The 21,388-nt window shown below is 34.6% G+C and overlaps 2 long non-coding RNA genes across 7 annotated transcripts in view; one reads left to right on the plus strand and one right to left on the minus strand.

The window, feature by feature from the left end:
- The window catches only part of LOC141501163 (uncharacterized), a 257,020-nt gene that overhangs the window by 86,615 nt on the left and 149,017 nt on the right, over window positions 1-21,388 (minus strand). The gene's annotated exons all lie outside the window — the stretch shown is intronic.
- On the plus strand, window positions 7,319-21,242 carry LOC141502129 (uncharacterized). The gene is made up of 3 exons (XR_012472415.1): window positions 7,319-7,650; window positions 18,136-18,257; window positions 20,224-21,242. It is a non-coding gene; the product is annotated as an uncharacterized LOC141502129 (long non-coding RNA).

Below are 21,388 nucleotides of genomic sequence, written 5' to 3' on the forward strand. Positions count from 1 at the left end.
TTCTACCTAAACCATTTCACAGAGGGTAAGCATTTTGATTGCTATCAGTTCATATTTACACAATAGGGGCTAGGATCACTTTCTTTCAACCAACCAATTTTAACTCATATATTCCTGGAAAATAATGTAAATTTTGAATCCACTGTGCAGAATTCATATTTATATGGGTATTAAAATCGATATATTATTCTTAACTCCTTAACTTAGAGTTACAGTAGAAGATATTCATTCCAGATCTGGTTATGACCTTGCCAGCTATGTGATACTGACATTAGGTGAGTCACAAATGAACCTCATTTTCTTCATTTGTAAACTGGAATCAGACACTTATTCAGGAGGCAGCATAATAGAGCAAAGGGTACTCGATTTGCAATCAGAAGACCTGAATTCAAAACCTAGCTCCATCTTCTAGGTTTCCTTATTTGCAAAATGAATATGGTGGGCTGGATAGGCTCTAAAGTGATTTCTCATTCAAATGTACGATCCTATTATCTAACATGCTTAGCACTGATGTAATTGCTGTTGCTGCTGTTATTGTTGCTGTGGTTCTTATTAAGTGTCTGACTCTTCCTGACCACATTTGGGATTTTCTTGGTAAAGACACAGCAGTGGTTTACCATTTCCTCTTCCAGCTCATTTTATAGCTGAGGAAACTGAGGCAAATAGATTTAAATCCTTCCCCAGGGTCAAATAGCTAATAAGTTTCTGATATACAATTTGAGCGTATGAAGTTGAGTATTCCTGACTTTCAGGGCTGCACTCTGCCCACCTCACCACCTACCTGCCCCTTGACTTTGGTAATGTAAATATAAAATGATCTTTACCATTAAGGACAATATATTTTTGTGGCAAAAACAAATACACATATAAGTAGTTCTAACTAAAATCCTATTTTTCTACAGGATATCTTCCCCAATCTCTCTTAATTCCAGTGCCTTTTCTCTCTTTTCTTGTTACTGTTATTGTTTTTATTTAGTCTCAGAATTACAAATGTTACTAGCTATTTTCTTCTCATATGCCCCCACTTTACATATGAGGAATTAAGGTTAAATAAGAAGGTAAGTGATTTGCCCAGGTGAAAAGGTCTGAACTCAGATCTTCCTGACTCTAAACCCAGTGTTCTGTCCACAGTACCATCTAGCCACCACATTCTCTCTGAGTTATTTTCTATTAATGCTGTATATAACTCATTTTGTCTCACTTTATTTGCTTGTTGTCTCCCCATTACAATTTGAGATGCTGGCTCCTTTTGTATCCCCTACATAGTAGGCCAACTATCTATATTGTGTACAAAGTAAATAAAAGACAATGGGGAGGGGGATGATACTAGGAGTTATTATGACAAATTAGCAGACTTTTGAAGGAAATTAGTCTAACAATGGAGCGGAGAAGAGAATTTTTCCAGGCATGGAGGATAGACATTGAAAAACTTAGAAATGGAAAATGGAATATTATATTTGAGGAATTGCAAGTAGGTATGTTTTTCTGAACCCTAGTATATATTTAAGGCAAGTAATGATTAATAAGCCTAGAGATTCAGATTGGGTCCACATTGTAAAGGACTTCAAATGACAAAAGATTAGGTATTTGATGCCAGAGACCACAATGAGTCATGGAAGCTAAGTTAGTAGGGAACTAACATGATCAGATTTGTATTGCAGAAATACAGAAGCTATAGAAGAACATGAATAAGAAAGGTAGAAAAGAGTCAGGAAGACCAATTGGGATTCTATCTCCTTAACCCAGATTAGATGTAATGAGAGTTTGAATTAGGAAAGTGTCCATGTCAATAGAGAGATCTGATAAAGGGACAACACCTTCCTCACAGAGTGGGTATGAGGATTAAATTAGATAACATACATAAAAGAGGTCTATAGAGATTTATAGAAGGAATAATTTTAATTCATTTAAATTTGAAGGTTATTAGTCATGGGGTCCTAGCATTCTTTCAGAATTCAGAATTTCAGAATTACTACAATTCTGGTAATTGTGGAATAAAGTTTCTGAGAAAGAAAACTTATTATTTTCTCTTTTCATCCATTCATCTTACTCCACCCTCTGTTTCTAATCCTTCTTCAACACTTCAGGGACAAAATTCTAGTTCCTATCATTTCAGATCCAAAATATAAACCCTCCCTTTTCCCTAAATGAATCTATAATGATGGGACTCAAATATGTTGGCATTAATACCATCATTATAATAAATGAGAATCTTCTAGGCATGTACTATGAGTAAATCACTAGTTTAAAACATTAGAAATTGTTTAAAAAAAAGAGGAAACTTAAGACACAATTTTTGCCTTTAAAGGTTTCAGTCTTTAGATGGAAAGATTGAGAACATCAACAATATCATTATTGTCATCAATGATTTTATTAAATATTATATTTTCAAGTTTGAAAATTTCTTTAACTGTCTTCATAAGAGGAGAAATTGATCAAGATAGCATCCAAAAGGGACTAGTATTTCTGGGCATAAGAATATTTCTGAATGTTCAAATTATATAAATGAGTTATAAAATAGGGTAGTTGTAAGGGAGTTTAGAAAAAAATTCACTGCTTCCCCCAATTTTATTTTACATATGAGGAATGTAAGTCCCTGAATGTTTCCAATACTTGAACAAGTTGTATAATCTAGTGAATGATAGTGTTGAAAGTAGAATGAAACTAGAATGAAATTTTTCTCCCTGTCCAGATTCAAAGAATAAGAAAAGATTTCAGGAAGATGGTCATTCAACAAGTCAAACAGCATTTATTCAGTTTTCACCTTTGTATCAAGGATTTTGCTAAGCACTGGAAATCCAAGCAAAAAAAAAAAGAGAAAAAAGAAAAAAGCATACTCTGACTTCAAAGAATTTATCTAATCTAATAGAGGAAGACAATACATAAAACTGAAAAGTAATAGTGAGAAAGTACACAGGGGTTTGATGAAAAAGTCTAAATTATAACCTTATGATAAATGAAGAAATGTCTAGTGCAGGTGTCCTTTTAAATTGTAGGTAATAGGAAAAGTCATTTAATCAGAGGGAAGTGACTCAAGAGCAGAAGCTTCTCCTTTTGTGGTATGAATTCAAGGGCTCAAGTAATATTAAAGTATATAGGAGCTTCTGGAACATGATGGAGAAGCCCACAGGAGAAGAATCTGGTGATAAAGTGAACTTGCCCACTTACTATGGAATTAAAGATATAATAAGTAGAGCCTCTACTCCAATGCATCCAGAAATGGAGAATTTGCAACCTTCTAAGAAAAATCTGCTTATCTGTTACTACTTAGGTCATTAGGAAGTTCTTTCTTATACAATGAACCTAAAAACTTTCTCCTTAAAACTTTAATCAATCAATTTTAGTTCTGTCTTTTGGAAACATACAAAATAAGGTGATTTCCTTTTACTTGTAGATCCCTTTCTATTCAGTCAATTCATTTTAAATTTTCTCCTCACATAAATCTTATATTCAGTTTCCTCTCCATTAGCTTCTCTACTAAATGACTTATATAATGTTTAGGTCATTGTGCTAGAGACTATTGAAAACAAATTATTATTCAAATGGGTCCAAATCTGCTGAATATCAGAATTATTTATCTCACTCTCTCTTATTCCTCATCTTTGTTAAAAAAAAAAACAAGCAGGAAAGTGCCTCATCCCATCAATTGTTTGGCATTCTTATCCAGTTATTTATGATATAATCTGCTAGTTTGATAGTCAATTCCATTCAATTAAAACTATATTTTAATAAAGGAGTATTGTGGCATAGGATTATATTAGACCTTGACAGAACAAAAATCTAGGCCCTTATGCCAATGGAGCCCACACATATTGTCCATATTATATAGCCCTGATAAACACTGCTGCAAAATTTTATTTGATAATTAACAAAAAGCTCTGCTATAGTTAAAAAAAAATCTGGTAATAGTAGCATTAGAACAATTGCCTTCTTAGAACTTTGTATGTTATTTTACCTAATGGGACATTTTCATTAAACCAATTCATGAGGCTGATTAAGATCTGCTAATATTTGTTTAAAATATTCCTTGACCATTAATGCGTATGTACTTCATATCTTTCATAGAGAACAAGACCTAGAAGATAGGAAGTACATCATTTCTACTCTCTTTATGAATGATTTTTATAGCAGCACAGTGCTGGAATGCCTTTATAATTATTTTTCCTAAGAAAAATAAAATATTAGATTAAAACCATCTCACAAGTGTTAAAAGAAAAGGAAAGAAAATGAAATAAATTGCAGATAATGTCATTGACGATAGTACATTCTTTGTATATTTGAATAATTCACTGCTTAAATGTTCACAATTTTGACATTGTATTGCCTATTACTCCCAAATTCAACCAAGGTCAGAGCATGTGACTCTCAAATTCAGGACAATCTAGTCATTTCATCAATTTGAAATGGGGACCCTCTGCAGAAACAATGTATTTGAAATTGCCTCTTGTCCTAACTTCACCTTGATTTAAAATCACAACAATCACTAATGTACAAATATGGATTAATACTTATTCTTAATACAAAAATAATCTGATATTGAATTTTTGGAGGAAAGAAATCTCACAACTTCTTACTTCTGTACCTAATGTCAGACACTTAATAGGTGCTTAAGGAAGGTTTGCTGATTGCTTGATTGATTGATTGTCTCCTTTCAATCACCACCTACTTCTTCCTTCCAAATCTTTCCCTCCTCTCAATCTCTAACCACCACCAGGTACTAGAAATTCATTTAAACTTGGACCTATTGGAAACAATTCAGCTTGAAATAGACTTTTTAAAAGAAATAAATATTTTAAAACCTTCCCCCAAATGAGTTCATATTTTCCCTTTTATTAACAGCTTGTACAGTATTTCATGTGGATGCAAGGTGTCAGGGTGACAATTGGAAACTGAAATCTCTTGTGCTTGGGGAATAGGTCAGTACTGCCCTGGCAGGCTTGTCTAGGCAGGCCCTGGTACAGGAATAATAGGGATGCTCACTTAGGCTGGTCTCTTTCTCTCTGAGTTAACTGTGGCCCATTTGGATGTGATTTTCCCTTGCCCTTTAGAAAATAATTGTGCGCATATTTCTGCTTCAGAAACACCTATTAGATTATGTTGTTAATGCAATTCTCAATTTCATAATGTAACACAATATGGCTGGTGGGATACTGCTCATGTTTTGGCTCAAAATGAAACATTAGTTGCTTAAAGAGAAATAGGATTCAACAACTTGCTGTAAAAAAACATGTTTTCCTCACACTGGCTTAAAGGCTTTCACTAATTAAGACCCCCAGAACCCTGTGAGGAGGAAAAAGCTCATTTATTTCTATTTTTAAAAAGAAAAACCATGAAACAGAAAAGTTTAGAAATAATTCCCTGTAATACAAAAAAAGCCATTTATAAAACAGGAACAGATACTAGACCAAATGTTTAGGAATTCATCAATATCTGAATACATGACACAGTGGATAGAGTACTAGACCCAAAGGAAGGAAGACTCATCTTCCCTGAGTTTGAATGTGACCTCAGACTAGTTGTGAGTTCCTGGGAAAGTCATTTAACTCTGCTTCAGTTCCTCATCTATAAAATGGGCTAGAGAAGGAAATGACAAGCCATTCCAGTGTCTTTGCCAAGAAACTCCCAAATGGGATCAGGAAGAGTGAGACATGACTGAAACAGCTGAAAAACAACAGCAATAAATTAATTTTTTTGTTTTTTTTGTTTTTTTGCTTTTTTGTATTTGCAAGGCAATGTGGTTGAGTGACTTGCTTGAGGTCACACAGCTAAGTAAGTATTAAATTTCTGAGTCTAGATTTGAACTCAGATCCTCCTGACTCCAGGTTAAGTGTTCTATCCACTGACCCACCTAGCTGCCCTCAGCAACAAATTTATTAACCAAATATTGGTAGCTAGACTTTCTAGAAGATGAAAATAATTCCATATGTCCATGATCTCCACGATGTGAGTGGTCCTTTCATCAGTACATCCTATTCATGTCTTCTTTTTCTGCACAATCTTTATCAATTTTTCCCCCATAGTTCCTACCCTGTGAATCCTTTGTATAGGTCTTTTCACATTTCATAGATGCCCATCAAGCATTTGTATTATTCATATCTTATCTGTCATACTTGCTACTAAATCCATGTAATATACATATAAATGGTAAAGATAATATAGTTCAGAGATTGATCATCATAATGTAAGGGAATGCAGATGTCAAAGGAAATGAGGACTTAGAGGCAGGAAGTACTGGATTCAAAGCTTGCTTCTAATACAATCTATTTGGCCAGAAGAAAAATCAAATGACTATTTTGAGCTTCTCTTTGCTCATCTATAAAATATGAAGGACAATAACATCCAAGATGATTCCCTTCCAGAGATGCTATGAAGACTAAATGATATAATATATGGAAAGCATTCTCTATAATCAGCACTTATTACTTGGTTTAGTGTTTTCAGTAATGGGGAACTGACTACTTCATTAGTCAGTTTATTCTATTTTTGACAGTGCTATAGTTTGGAAAGTCAAGATCTGCCTCCCTAAATCTTGTGCCCATTGGTCTAAGTTTCACTCTGTGGAACCACATGATGTGAAAAGTGTCAAAGAAATCCAGCATTTATGTTTTCTGATCCAGTGTTCTTACTATTGGTCTACAAGAAGGAAGGATAGAGTCAGTCATTCAATCAACAATAATTTTATTCACTGAAGCTAGGTGAGTAGTGGATAGTGAACCCGTCCTGGAGTCAGGAGGGTCTGAATTCAAATCCATCCTCAAATTCTAATTGTATTGGGCAAGTCACTCCAGTCTATTGCCTTAAAAAAAATTAAAAAAACAAACATAATTCACTCAATGGCTGCTTTGGGATATGAATTGCTAGGGAAAGAAAAATAAAAATGTAATTGCCTCCAGCCTGAAGGAAAGTGCATTCTCTTTTTTTTTAGGTTTTTGCAAGGCAAATCGGGTTAAGTGGCTTGCCCAAGACCACACAGCTAGGTAATTATTGTCTGAGGTCACCCAGGTACTCCTGACTTCAAGGCCGGTGCTCTATCCACTGTGCCACCTAGCTGCCCCAAGTGCATTCTTTTAGAGAGAAAAAAAAAACATACATAGATATGAAGGTAATTTGGGGAGAGATATTACCAGTTGTAGGGATTTCAAAAAAGTCTCATGACCTTTAAGTTGAACTTTAAAGTTACATGGTTGAACTTTTACTTGAGGGTTGTCATTCTGAAAGGAGATGGAATTTAGATTAGAGAAGAAAAAGGTTGAAGTCCGGAAGACTTAACTTTTAAGATTATAGTAATAGTTCTGACTTGAGATAGGGTGATGTCCTTCAGTCACACTAACAAACAGACTCTTAAGTTCATTTAAGTTCCATGAATGCTAGAACTGTGCCTGGAACTGAGAAGCAATGAGAAAGGGGTCTATATGAATATAAAGGAATAATATGGTGCCATAAGAAATAATGAAATAGATAATTTTAGAAGAAATCAAGAAAACGTTTTTGAACTGATACAGGGGAAAAGTGAGCAGAAGTAGAAGAATAATAGATAAAATAACAATATTGTAGTTTTAAAAGTCTTTAGAACTCTGATTAATGCAACAATAAACCATGAAGATAAAAAAAAATGAAGATGAAAACTACTACTTACCTCCTGAAAGAGAGGTAAGAGACAAATATTTTCAAACATAATTAATATGGGAATTTGTTTTTCTGAACCATGTAATTATGAAAACATAATAATCTATTTTTAAAATGGGAATTCTGACTCAGTGGACAAGATAAACCATGATGATGAATTAGGGCAAACTAGGAAAGAAAAGCCAAGAATATAAAAGTAATGAGGTTTGCCAAAGGCACTAGCTTCTGGGATGAGAACTCACTATTTGACAAAAACTGCTGGGGAAAAATGGAAAGAAATATGACAAAAACTAAGTATAGCCTCATATAGAGCCTCATAAAGAGCCTCACTCTTTACCAAAATAGGATCAAAATGGGTACATGATTTAGACATAAATGGTGATACCATAGATGAATTAAGAGAACTAGAAGCAGCCTGTCAGATCTATGGAGAGGGGGAAAAATTTATGACCAAACAAGAGATAGAGAACAATTGATAAATAGTGAAAGGATATAAACAGGCAGTTTTCAGATGAAGAAATTAAAGCTATGTATATAATTAAGTCATTTTAAAATGCTACAAATTATTATTGATAAGAAAAATGAAAATTAAAACTACTCTGAAGTACCAACTCACATCTATCAGATTGGTTAAGCTGACAAAAAAGGGGAAATGATCAATGTTGGAGAGGATGTGGGAAAATTGGGACATTAATGCATTGTTGGTGGAGATTTGAACTGATCCAACCATCCTGAAGAGCAATTTGGAATTTTACTCAAAGGGCAATAAAATTTTGCATACCCCTTTATCCAGAAATGCCACTTACTAGGTCTATAACCCAAAGAGATCTTTAAAAAATGGGGAAAATGTACAAAATATTTATTATATTTTTTGTAGTGGGGAAAAATGAAAATTGAAAAGATATTCATCAATTGGGGAATGGCTGAACAAGTTATGGTATATGAATGCTATGGAATATTATTGTTCTATAAGAAATCATGAGTGGCCGAACTTTGGAGAAACATAAAAAGACCTAAATGAACTAATACTGAGTGAGGAGAACCAAGAGAACATTGTACACACTAACAGCAACATTGTACGATGATTAACTATGATGGATACAGCAGTTCAATGATCAAGGACAATCCTGATAGATCTATTATGGAAAATGCCATCCACATACAGAGGAAAAAATCTATGGGGTCTGAATACAGAGCAAAGAGAACTATGTTCACTTTTTAAAACTTCTTTTGTTTTTTCTTACTTTCTTATGAACTACCCCCCACACTCTTAATTCTATTCCTTTTTTCATAAGATGACTAATATGGAAATATGTTAAACATGATTGTACACATACAACTTTTACCAGATTGTTTGTTGCCCTAGGGAGGGGAGAGAAAAGGGGGAGTGGTAGAAAAATGTGGAACTCATAAACTTGCAAATGTTGAAAACTACCTTTGCATGTAATTGGAAAAAAAATAAAATAATAAATAATTTATCAAAAAAAAAGTAATGAGGTTTGCTTTGGGTGTCTTTCCTAGCTACCTCTTTTGTCTCTTCTATGCTGTCTTCTTTTTTTGTCTTATCCCCTTCAGGAATTCAATTTTTCTTCTTGTCCTTCCCTATCCCTTATTAAAACCTGTTCCTTATAATGGCCCCTTAATCCATTGTTTAGAAAGATAAAGGATCAAAATTGAGAGGACCCACTGAGGTCAATTAGTCTAGCCCGTATGTCATTAAGAATATTATTATTCAGTCATTCAATCATATCAACTCTTCATGATCTCATAAACCATAGCATGCCAGTCTCTTCTGTCCTCCAATATCTCTCAAAGTCTGTACAAATTCATATTCATTGTTTCTGACACTATATCAATTTTATTCTCTGCTGTCCCCTTTTTCCCTTTGCCTCCATTATTTCCCAACATCAGGATTTTTCCAAAGTGTCCCATCTTCTCATCAAAGTTCTATAAATATTAACTGATATTTCTGAAATAATTTCTATGAATATTGACTGATTTGGTCTTCTTGCTTTCCAACTATTCTCAAAAGTTTTCTCCAGCACCACAATTTGAAAATATTGATTCTGAAGCATTCACCTTTCCCTATAGTCCAACTGTCATAGTCAAACATCACTATTATAAAAAACATAGTTTTAACTATATGGACATTTGTCAACAATGTGATGTTTCTATTTTTTAGTGTACTGTCTAGATTTTCCAGAGGTTTCCTTCCAAGGACAAGCATCTTTTAATTTCATGGTTGCATACATCTGCAGTGATCTTTGAACCCAACTGTTTCAAGTCTGACCCTGTTTTCATTTTTTTTCCTTCTATTTTTCAGGAAGTGATGGGGTCAATTGCCAAGAACTTAGTTTTGCATTTTTTGGGGGGTGGGTTGTTTTGGTTTGCTTTTTTTAAATGTTAATCTTCAAGTCAGGTTTTATACTATTCTCTTTCACCCTCATCAAGAAGCTTCTTAATTCTTTGCCATGAAAAAAATTGTCTGTATACCTGAGATTACTGATTTTTCCCATGGTAATCTTAATTTGGTTTTTGGGTCATCAAGCCTGGAATTTTGAATAATGTACTCTGCATATATATGAAATAAATAAGATGATAATATACAGTCTTGTCCCATTCTTTTCCCAGTCTTAAACTAATAGGTTTTTAGCATCAAGTTTTTAGCATCAATTTAGTTCTAACTGTTGCTTCTTGGTTCACATAAATGCCCCATAGGCCACAAGTAAAAAGATCTGATCCTTTCATCTCTTTAGCAACTTGTCTCACACCATAGTCAAAACTATGGTGTATTCAATGAAGCAGGACTCCCTTGCCTTATCCATAATCCAGCAAATGCTGGCAATTTGGTTTCTAGTTGCTCTTTCTCTTTGAAAAAATAAGCTTGTTTTTCTAGTAATTCTTGGTTTACATATTTCTGAAACCTGGTTTGCAGAATATTAAACATAACCATACTGACATGTGAAATGAACACAATTGTTCAGTAATTTGAACATTCCTTGACCTTGTCTTTCTTTAGGATTAGAACATAAACTGATCTTTTCCAATACAGTGGCTACTACTGATTTTTCCAAATTTGCAGATATATTGAGTGCAACTCTTCAACATGATCTTTGAGAGTTTTAAAAAGATCAGTTGAAATTCCATCACTTCCAATAACTTGATTGTTTGTTATTAATGCTCCTTAAGTCTCACTTGACATCATTCTCCAGGATGCCTGGTTTAGACTAATAACCAAACCATCATGCTTATGGATGATACTAAAATCTTTCTTGTATAGTTCTTTTGTGTATTCTTGTGCCCCTTTTTAATCACTTTTGTTTCTGGTAAGTCCCTAACATTTATGTCTTTTATTATGCCCAGTTTTGCTTGAAATATTACCTTGATAGCTCTAATTTTCTTGAAAAGATCTCTTGCCTTACCCTTTCTAATATTTTTCTATTTCTTTTCATTGCTCATTTAAGAAAATCTTCCTCTTTTTCCTTGCTATTCTCTGGAATTCTGTATTCAATTGCATATTTCTTTCCCTTTCTCCTTTACCTTTTGTGATTCTTTTTTCCTCAGCTATATATAAAGTCACATCTGACAGTCATTTTGATTTTTTGATTTTCATTTTTTGGGGGATGCTTTTTTGTTGTTGCTTCCTGTACAATACTGGGAACCTCATAGTTTTTCAGATACTTTAGCAACCAGATATAATCCTTTAAATCTATTAATCAATTTGACTTGGTGTTCATAAGGGATAATATTTAGAATATACTTATATGTTTTGGTGTTTTTCCCTAATTTCTTCAATCTGTTTGAATTTTTTAATAAAAGAGCCATGATCTGAGCATGGAACCTCTCCACCTTTGGCTGCAAAGAATAATCAATCTGATTTTGATTTTTTGGATTATCTGGTGATGCCCATATGCAGAGTTGAAAAAGAGTGCTTGCTGTGACCAGTGAGTTATCCTAAGTTATCCTAAGAAAACTCTATTGATCCTTTTGTACTTTTGTGCAATCCTTTTTGTCTTTCTATAATCCTTTTGTTTCATTTTGTATTTCAAGGTCAAATTTATTGATTATTCCAGTTCATTTTTGATTTCCTATTTTTGCATTCCCTATCATGAATGTGACATCATTTTTGTATATGTTATTTCTAGAATATATTGCAGGTTACTTATAGAACTGACTAGCTTTGATCTCATCACTATCTGGGGTGGGAGCATACAGTTGTACTACTGTGATATTGAATGATTTGGCTTGGATTTCAATAGATATTATTGATTTGTTTTTTGAATTTATGCCCCAGTAATGCTTTCTATAAACCTTTTATTGACTATGGAAAACTATCCCATTTCTTCTAAAGATTCTAGCCCAAGGGCAGTTAGGTGGTACAGTAGATAGAGCACCAGCCTTGGAGTCAGGACAGTCTGAATTCAAATCTAGACTCAGACACTTAACTCAGACAGGACTCTAGAGATTTAACCATATTCAGACCCTGGTTGTACTCTGGGTCCTCCATAGAGCAAAGACCCCCTCACAGTCCCTGGCAGAGGGTACAGTCATGGTCATTCAACAGACCAGGAGAGCAGTCAGAGCTTCACACATTGAGGTCCTTGTATGGGTGTTTCAATAATACTCAAAAACTCAGGAAGCACCCCAAAACTAGGCTCAGGCTGGGAAAATGAGTAAACAAAAAAAAAGGAAACTGACCATAGCCAATTACTTTGGTCCCATGGAGGACCAAACCACAAAATCAGAAGATGAGAAAGTCCAAACTTCTGCATCTAAAGACTCCAAGAAATATAGAAGTTGGACTCAGACTATGACAGAGCCCAAAAAAGATTTTGAAAATCAAGTAGAGGAGGCAGAAGAAAAATTGGGAAAAGAAATGAGAGAGATGCAAGAAAAATGTGAAAACAAAGTCAGCTGCTTAGTCAAGGAGATTCAAAAAAATTCTGAAGAAAATAAGATTTTTTAAGGTTTTTGCAAGGCAATGGGGTTAAGTGGCTTGCCCAAGATGACACAGCTAGGTAATTATTAAGTGTCTGAGGCCAAATTTGAACTCAGGTACTTCTGACTCCGGGGCTGGTACTCTACCCACTACGCCACCTAGTTGCCCCAAGAAAATGACATGTTAAAAACCAGTTTAGGTCAAATGGATAAAGCAGTTCAAAAAGTTATTGAGGAGAAGAATGCTTTAAAAAATAGAATTGGCCAGATGGAGAAGGAGATAAGAAAGCACTCTGAAGAAAACAAAACCTTCAGATATTCAATGGAGCTTAAGGAAGCTGATGACTTTGTGAGAAATCAGGACTTAATAATTCAACACAAAAAGAATGAAAAACTAGAAGAAAATGTGAAATATCTCATTGAAAAAATAACTGATATGGAAAACAGATCCAAGAAAGATAATTTAAAAATTATTGGGCTACCTTTAAGTCATGATCAGGAAAAGAGCCTTGACCTCATTTAAAAAGAATTTCTACAGGAATTGCCCTGATGTCCTAGAAGCAGAAGGTAAAATATAAATTGAGAGAATTCACTGATCCCCTTCAGAAAGTGACCCCTAAAAACAATCCCCAGCAATATTATAGCTAAGTTCCAAAACTCCCAAGTAAAAGAGAAAATATTAAAAGCATCCAGAAGGACACAATTCAAACATCATGCAGCTGTAGTCAGGATCACACAGGATTTAGTAGCATCCACATTAAGGGCTCACAGGGCTTGGAATATAATATTCTGGAAGGCAAAAGAGCTCGGAATGCAACCAAGAATCAACTATCCCATAAAACTGAACATCCTCTTCCAGGGGAAAAGATGAACTTTCAGTGAAACAGGGGGATTTCATATATTCCTGTTGAAATGACCAAAGCTGAACATAAAGTTTGATCTTCAAGTACAGGACTCAGGTGAAGCAAAGAGAGGGAGGATGAGAAGGGTAAATTATGAGAGACTTGATGATGAACTGCATGTATTCCTGCATGGAAAGATGATACTGTTAATATTCATATAAACCTCCTCATTTAATAGAGCAGGTAGAAGGAGCTTTTATAGATTAAGCACAGGAGAGAGCAGAATTTGAAGATATAATATATTGTAAAAATGGAGTCAATGGGTTAAAGGGAAATGTACTGGGAGTAAGAGAAAAGAGAGTTAGAATAGGCTGAGATATTTCATATAAAAGATATTTCATGTAGCTTTTGCAATGATATGGAGGGGAGAAAGCAAGGGGGAATGAGGGAACCTTCACTTTCATTGGAAATGACTCAGAGAGAAAGCAGCATACACACTCAATAGAATATAAGCATCTAGAAGAAAAAAGGAGAGAAGGGAGATGGGGGAGAGGAGGGGGATGTGGGTGATAGAGGAGAGTGTAGATCATAGGAGAGGATAGTTAGATATAACACATTTTCTTTTTTTACTTTTTGCAAAGTAGTAGGCAGCCTGTTTGGGACCACAGGGTCAGGTGGTTGCTGGGTCTCTGGGGTGGGAAGTAGGCTTGGGACCTCTTGGCACCAGGGCTGGTGCTCTGTCTGCTGTACCACTTGACTGCCCCACAGCACATTTTTGAAGAGGGATGGAGCAAAAGGAGAGAGAAAATATAATAGATGGTAGTGTAGAGGAATGGATGGAGGGAAATACAATCACCAACAGCAATTGTGGAAAAATACAGAAGTAACTTCTGTGTGATCCACCTAGGATAGAGATTATGATACCAGAACACAGACTGAAACAGATTTTTTTTTCTTTCTATTACTTTATTTCTCATGAGGTTTTATATTTTTGTGAGGGAGGGGTATTATGTTAACTCGTAAACAAGAATATTTTTAGAAATGTGTAAATAAATTAAATATTTTTTTTAAATTGCCTAGCTGAATGACCTTGGGCAAGTCACTTAATTCTATTGTCTTAAATAAATAAAATTTAAAAAAAAAGATTCTTGCTCATAGTACTAAATGTAATGATCAACTGAATTAAAGTCACATATTCCTGGGCATTTGAGTTTACTGATATCCAAGATGTCCCTATTTAATTTTAACATCTTATGTTTGCTCACATCTAGTTTACTTTGGCTCAAAGATCTTGCATTCCAGGTTTTTTACAATCTTGATCATTATAGCATTACCCATCCAGAAACTTCCTTTTCCTGAATCCTGGTAAAAAGGTTTCCATAGCTCAATGAAACATGAGTTACATTGTGTAGGGTTACCCAAAACTGATAATGGAGAGTTCTGACAAAAGATTATCCATTAGGGAAGAAAATTGCAAACCATTCAGTATCTTTGCAAGAAAACTCTATGGTCAATTAATAAGAATACCCTCCATTAATAACTTCATATTTGTAGTCTCAAATTTTCAGTCTCAAATTAAGCCTTTTAGTGATTGGGAATTTACTACCAATGAAGCAGTCCAGTGTACTTTGGACAAATTTTAACCTTGGTTAGAAAGAAGGTGACTAGGAATGATTCCTTGAAAGGAAGAGTAAGGTATAGGTATTTGTAATTATATGACTTAAACTTAAATTCTGACTTTCCAGGGTGGAATGTACAAGTGATATCAAATCTTTTTTGCTTCTATATGGAGTTCACTTTCCTCATTTGTAAAATTAAGGCCTTAGATTATATGATGACATGGTATCTTTTTGTGGAGAAAACTTTCCCTATGACTCCTGAAACTATCTTTTTCAGAACTGACTCCAGGCAGGGGAGGTGCCTAAGTGAGGTCTAGACAGGTTTTAGATAGAGGAAGAGTAATACAGGGTTCTGGATTTAAAAGACAAAGATAAATAATTTCATCCATTTTGCTGCTTTAGTCCCTGGACTATTCTGTTGTAGTGAGAAGAGACAAAGAGAGAAATGTAAGAAAAAGGTTGGGGGAAAGAGGTAATTCTCAAATGCATTTTTTCTTTCTAGTTTCCCTCTATGCCTTTATAGGGGTTGGCTCCATCCATCTTTTCCATTCCCTCCTGTCAAAGGACATTATTTTCATTTCTTCCCTGTACTTTCCTCTCCTCTGTCCTAGTCTTTCAATCTCAAATGCATCTAAAGGCTAAAAAACACAATTAAATTGAGCTACCTTTGGGTTTTCAAGAGTCTCCTGTATTCTGTTCTTTCTGCTGTTTTCAGTTGTTCTTGGGGGATTTCACCAGAGATTCAGCCTGGGAAAAGCATTAGAACCTGGACTGGAATTTTTAATGTAAACCAGCCCCAATACTGCCTTAAATGATGCATTATAGAGAATATATATTTGGGGTTATGGGACATGAGTTTGAATCCCTGCTCTGCCACTTACTACCCATTTGACTATAGGTAACTCATTCAATTGAATAATGGTAACAGTGATAGCCAGCATTTATATAGAACTTGAAGGTTGTCAAAGTTTTACAAATATTTTCCCACAAAAAGTCTTACAAATATTTGTAAATATTATCACTTTTATCCACAAAATAACCCTATGAGATAGGATCTCATTTTATAGATGAGAAAATTGAAGCAGATGGCCATTGAATAGCAAGTTTAGCAGACACATAGCTAGTAAGTGTCTGAGGTAAAATTTGAACTCGATCTAAATAATCTGAACTTCTTTAGCTAAAATAAATAAAGGAATTAAAATAGAGGACCTCAAAGGTCACTTTTAGCTCTGAGTCTATGATACTATGATTCTGATGAGGTAAAAGACAATTTGGTGATGGCAGTCATCCAAAGAGACCTATTGTAATAGAGACTTGAGCATCAATGATAATTGGGAGGTATATTTTCTCTAAGACATGGGCTCTAAGAGGTAAAATGGAGTAGATTATAAAATGACTTAAATTCCTATTTGAAACTTACAACTTTTTGTTGTAGAGAAGTCACTTCTTTCTCAGTTTCAGTTTCCTCTTGTGAAAGTAGGTATACTGATATGTATACTATATATTCTTCATCCTCCTTATGACCTTCAATCCTTCTAGGTAACAGCAATTGCCTATTGCATATTTCTAACCTGTTCCTTAAACTTGTTCCTCAAATTCAATGTCCAGTACAGAACTCGTTACTTTTTGTTAAAGCCTAACTTTCTTCTGAATTTCCTTTTTTTTTCGAGAGAACCACCTTCCAGTCTCTTGGGTTTGTAGCCTTGACATTATCCTCAACTCTTTACTATTACTTAAACCACATTTCCAACGAATTGACAAATCTTTCTGCACTTACCTCAATAATATGTTTTGCATGTATCCATTTCTCATTACTCAAAACTGCCACCCTACATTCGGGGGTTTATCACCTGAACTATAGCAATAGTCTTCAAAATGATCTCCCTTTCTGCAAGGTGCTTCCACTTAGAAGTAGCTTCCATATTACTACTTCTCCTAAGTCCAAGTTTGACTTTGTCATTCCCCTCTTCAAAAACTTTTCTGTTTGAAGTTTAAAATCTTTCCAACCAGGTCCAGGAAATATTTTCAACCTCACTTTCAACATGAAATTTTCTTTATTCCCTAGTTGCTGGAAGTTCCCTTCCCTAATAATTGCTAATATGTGTGTGTGTGTGGGAGTGTCTTTGAGGGCTATTTTATTTTTGTCTTTATGTTTTTAATATCTAATGCTGACAGGAATATAGTAAGCACTTAAATCCTTGCTGATTAGTTACTTATTGAGACAAAAGTTAGTTGTAAATGGTAAAATGTTACATGTGTGTGGCAGAATGTACTCCTACCCTTCTCTCATATTGGGATATTCAAAAAAGAATCACCTCTCCCAAGTCCAAGGTATTCCATACCATAACTCATGAGTCCATACTTGTGTTTAATTTCTCTAATCAGCCAAAAGACTTAATCAATGAGAATGCATTTCATGGAATAGCAGAATAAAACATCACAATAAATCATTCTCCCATAAACCTAGGTCATAATTTTCCCCAAATATTACTGGTTTTGGTGCATGAATTGGACACATACAGATGTAACACATATGACTACTGTATAGGTATATATGGAAAACTCATGTTTCTGACTAAGGGGCTATTGATATATTAGTGATATCATCATTTTGTTACCATTGTTATTATTCCTTTTTGAAAGTGTGACCTGGGTCTATAATCTCTGCAGGATAGCTTGGTTTGACATACAATTTCTGCTGGATATTGCCATGATTGAAACTCCTCACTGTGAGTTACATCTCCAGTGGACAAAAGGTTCTAAGGGTATGAGGCTCAGAGCTCAAGGGTGCTTGAGTTAATCTAACCTATTTTTTTTAATGAGGAAAGTCAGAGTCAGAAGAGTGGTAACTTGCCTAAGGTTATAGTCACAAAGTAGCAGAACCTCAGGATTTTATACATATATAATTGTGTGTGTGTGCCATATATATACATATATATATATGCACATTAAATATAGACATATATATATATATATATATATATATATATATATATATATATATATATATACTTGTGTTTTATCAGAATGATCACTTGGGCTTACTGTTTAATTTGCTTGTGGCTTAATATCAGATTCCTAAACTACACCCCATCAATATCTATTTATAGGTTGCTCTTCTAGCAAATATCTAAGAGCTCTTTGAATCTGGCTGAAGTCCTAATTTTTTACCAAAAATTATTTTGACCTCCCATGAACATGAATAGAAGGGAGAAAAGCATATGAATAAATGGTAAGACCAGGGGGCAGGGTCACAATGCCTTCATCTTGTTTTTTCCCATTCTGCCTTTGTTTTTATGTATGTGCTTGGCCATAAATTGCCATATATAAATATGAGCTATTATTATGTTTATATTTCATCAGGAGTGTTAAAGTAACAAGGAAGTAAAAGTCAGTGGTATGGGCTCCTAGGTCTACTTTTCTTCAGTGAATAGCAGAGAAAAAGGGAAGTTACATCCTCTATGAATGACATTTCCTTCCTCTGAATCTAATAATAAATTGTTTATGGAAGTTATTAAAAATCTTATAATATAAATTTTATATACTGTTAATACTTTTTGATTATCATATTCCTTCTATTAGATCGTTAATTCCTTAGGGTAGAGATTTTTTGTCTTATTCATCTTTCTATTACCATCAATACCCAATACTGATTAGTTTAAAAAACATGTGCTGTAATAATGATAATGATATAAATAAAGGAGATCAAGATTCAACTGAATCTTGAAGAAACATTAAATTTTCTCTGCCCTATTTATTGCTCTTACCTCCACATGATATAAGAATGAAAGATGTAGTCATCAGTAAAATTATGACGTCACTGATGTGTCTTTACTACGCTTATAAACCACCCCTAGGTGTTTAGGAAGTCAGAGTAGCAGACTGGGTGTGCAGGGGTAGGTACGGGAGGATAATCAACCTGACTTGGTGCCAAAAGTTGAGCAAAATAATTCCTATATATATATATATATATATATATATATATATATATATATATATATATACACACACATATCAAGTATACTGGAAGAGTGAAACAGTCAGACAAATGGTCTATTAGGCATATATTCATGATCAGAAACATATTGGGCAGGGGAAGATATACTACCCCAGATGGAAAGTAGAGTCAGAAATTTGAGCACTTAGAGAACTTATATAATGGCTAAAATGGGATCTGGATAGTCTCCTCTTTCCCTGATTGGAGGGGGGGGGGGGGGGGGGGGGTTTGTCATCACCAGGGTATAATATCTAATAATGTTTCTGGGAGAGGAGTAGAGAGTGTTACCATTGGTTGATGATGAGTAGTCTTTAATGCCTGAATTTTAATATGCTTTTTAAAGTAACACTAAATAAGGTTGGTTTGATTAGGATCTATTAAACTCAATGATTAGGCATCCACAGAGAAGATCATGTTAACTTATTTCCTGTTCTGCCCAGGGTCCTTATTCTGTCTAGGTCTCTTCTGAAAGGTGAAAGATATTGTGTTGTGTTTTGTCATTCACTTTGACTTTATATTTAGAAAAAATACAGATAAAAATCTAATTTGGAAAAACAATCAAACAATAGGTAACTGATCAATAAGAAATGCTGCCAAAAATCTTTAGTCACGAAGTAGTAATTCAGATATGATTTCAACATTCCTCATTTGAACCAGACATTGCTTATCTCAGGACACTACTTTCTACCCAAGAGACTGTCTTGAAAATACCATTTAGAGAACTGAAGCACAGAGAGATGGTGCTGTCATTTGGAAACTTTTTCAAATACTCAATTCTACTCTGACCAATATGTTATATGGTCTTCTCCCTAAGTGTAGGGCCCAACAATGGACAGTTCATAGAGTCAGAATAAAATTTAAAACTTAAGGCATTTTGTCTTTCCTACCACTACAACATTCCCAGGATTTTAAACAGATATTATACCTAATTCCACCGTGTAAATATCATCTGAGGATTATTGAAAATAAAGTACTTAGGCAGGCAAATTCTTAAGCTAGAAGAAGTGATCTTCAATGATTCAAATCTAGACACAGAAGGCAGTAGTGGCTATGCTTTTAGTGAAATGAAATCCTTTCAACATCTCTAAAATATAATACCTCTTTATGCTAATTCAAAAGGCTGATTTCATTTCTAGTTGAGGTTAAAAAACACTAGAAAGGAAAAACATAAACTGAAATATCTTCCTTTGATTTTTTTTAGATGACCTGGCACAAGATCAGTTGATGTTACTAAAACTCCAAGATCACAGCTTTGACACCATCGTTCTCTAAGAAAATTCAAGTTTGAAAAGAAAGCAGATGTAATGCCAAAAAAAAAGACCATATATTCAGGAAGCATAAATGTTAGTCTCAGCACAATCACAAATTTATGACTTGCAATCCTGAGCTTGTTACTTCATTTTTTGAGTCTTAGTTTCCGAGTGTGTGAAACAAAGATGATATTTGCAATCAGGAATCAATCAATATCAATCAATAGATCTATAATATAATTTAGAGAAAAAATACTTTAAACAATAGATCTTCAATTTAGAGCTAGGTTAAAAAAATTAGAGGTAATTTAGGTCACTTTATATACCACAATTCTGCATGTATAAGATGCACTTTAATTTGGGGGCCCAAAATTTGAGTAAAAAATATATTCCATAAAGTTTTATTCATCACAAAATTCATACAACTCCTTATCAAAACTCCCATTCATTAGTTTGTCCTCATCTGCATTTGATGATAATCACTGCAGACAAATCTGGGCATGGGAGTGATGAGATCAATTGGAGACAAACATTGTAAATCTTTTGTTTGCTTTTTAAGGAAATCTTCCTTCTTCCTTTATCATCTAATTTAGGCCACACCTGAGGGCCTGACCTTCAACCAGATTTGGATTGCATTGTCTCCTGGTGGGGCAGCCAGGGAGCATAGGCCCTGGAAATTACCCAAAAGAGATCCCTCACCAGAAGGCAAAATCTCCAGTGAGGGAATTGGGTCACTCCCAAGTCACCACCCCTCCCATGGACTCTGAGGGAAAATTTAAGGAGATCAAGGAAAGGGCTCCATTGCTTTTACCTTCCAGCCTCCTGCTGAACCCTGGTCAGCTGGCCTGGCCAATTCAATCAGCAATCCACATGGTCTTCTCTTTAAACTCTTTTTAACTTTTCTATTACTTTCTTAATATGTTGTAACTTTCTTTAATAAATTTCTATTTTATTTCCAAAACCTGCATTGCCAAGTCTAAGTCACAATTCATTGCAAGGCAGAACTGAACCCAAGAAACAAATCACCAACAACATTTGGAGAGGCTCTGACTGCTCTCCTGCCTGTGCACTGGTCTTTGACCACAAACACTCCCTGGGCAGCTATGGTACGTGGAG

The sequence above is a fragment of the Macrotis lagotis genome, chromosome X (genome assembly GCF_037893015.1).
Source record: "Macrotis lagotis isolate mMagLag1 chromosome X, bilby.v1.9.chrom.fasta, whole genome shotgun sequence".
Classification (NCBI taxonomy): Eukaryota; Metazoa; Chordata; class Mammalia; order Peramelemorphia; family Peramelidae; genus Macrotis; species Macrotis lagotis.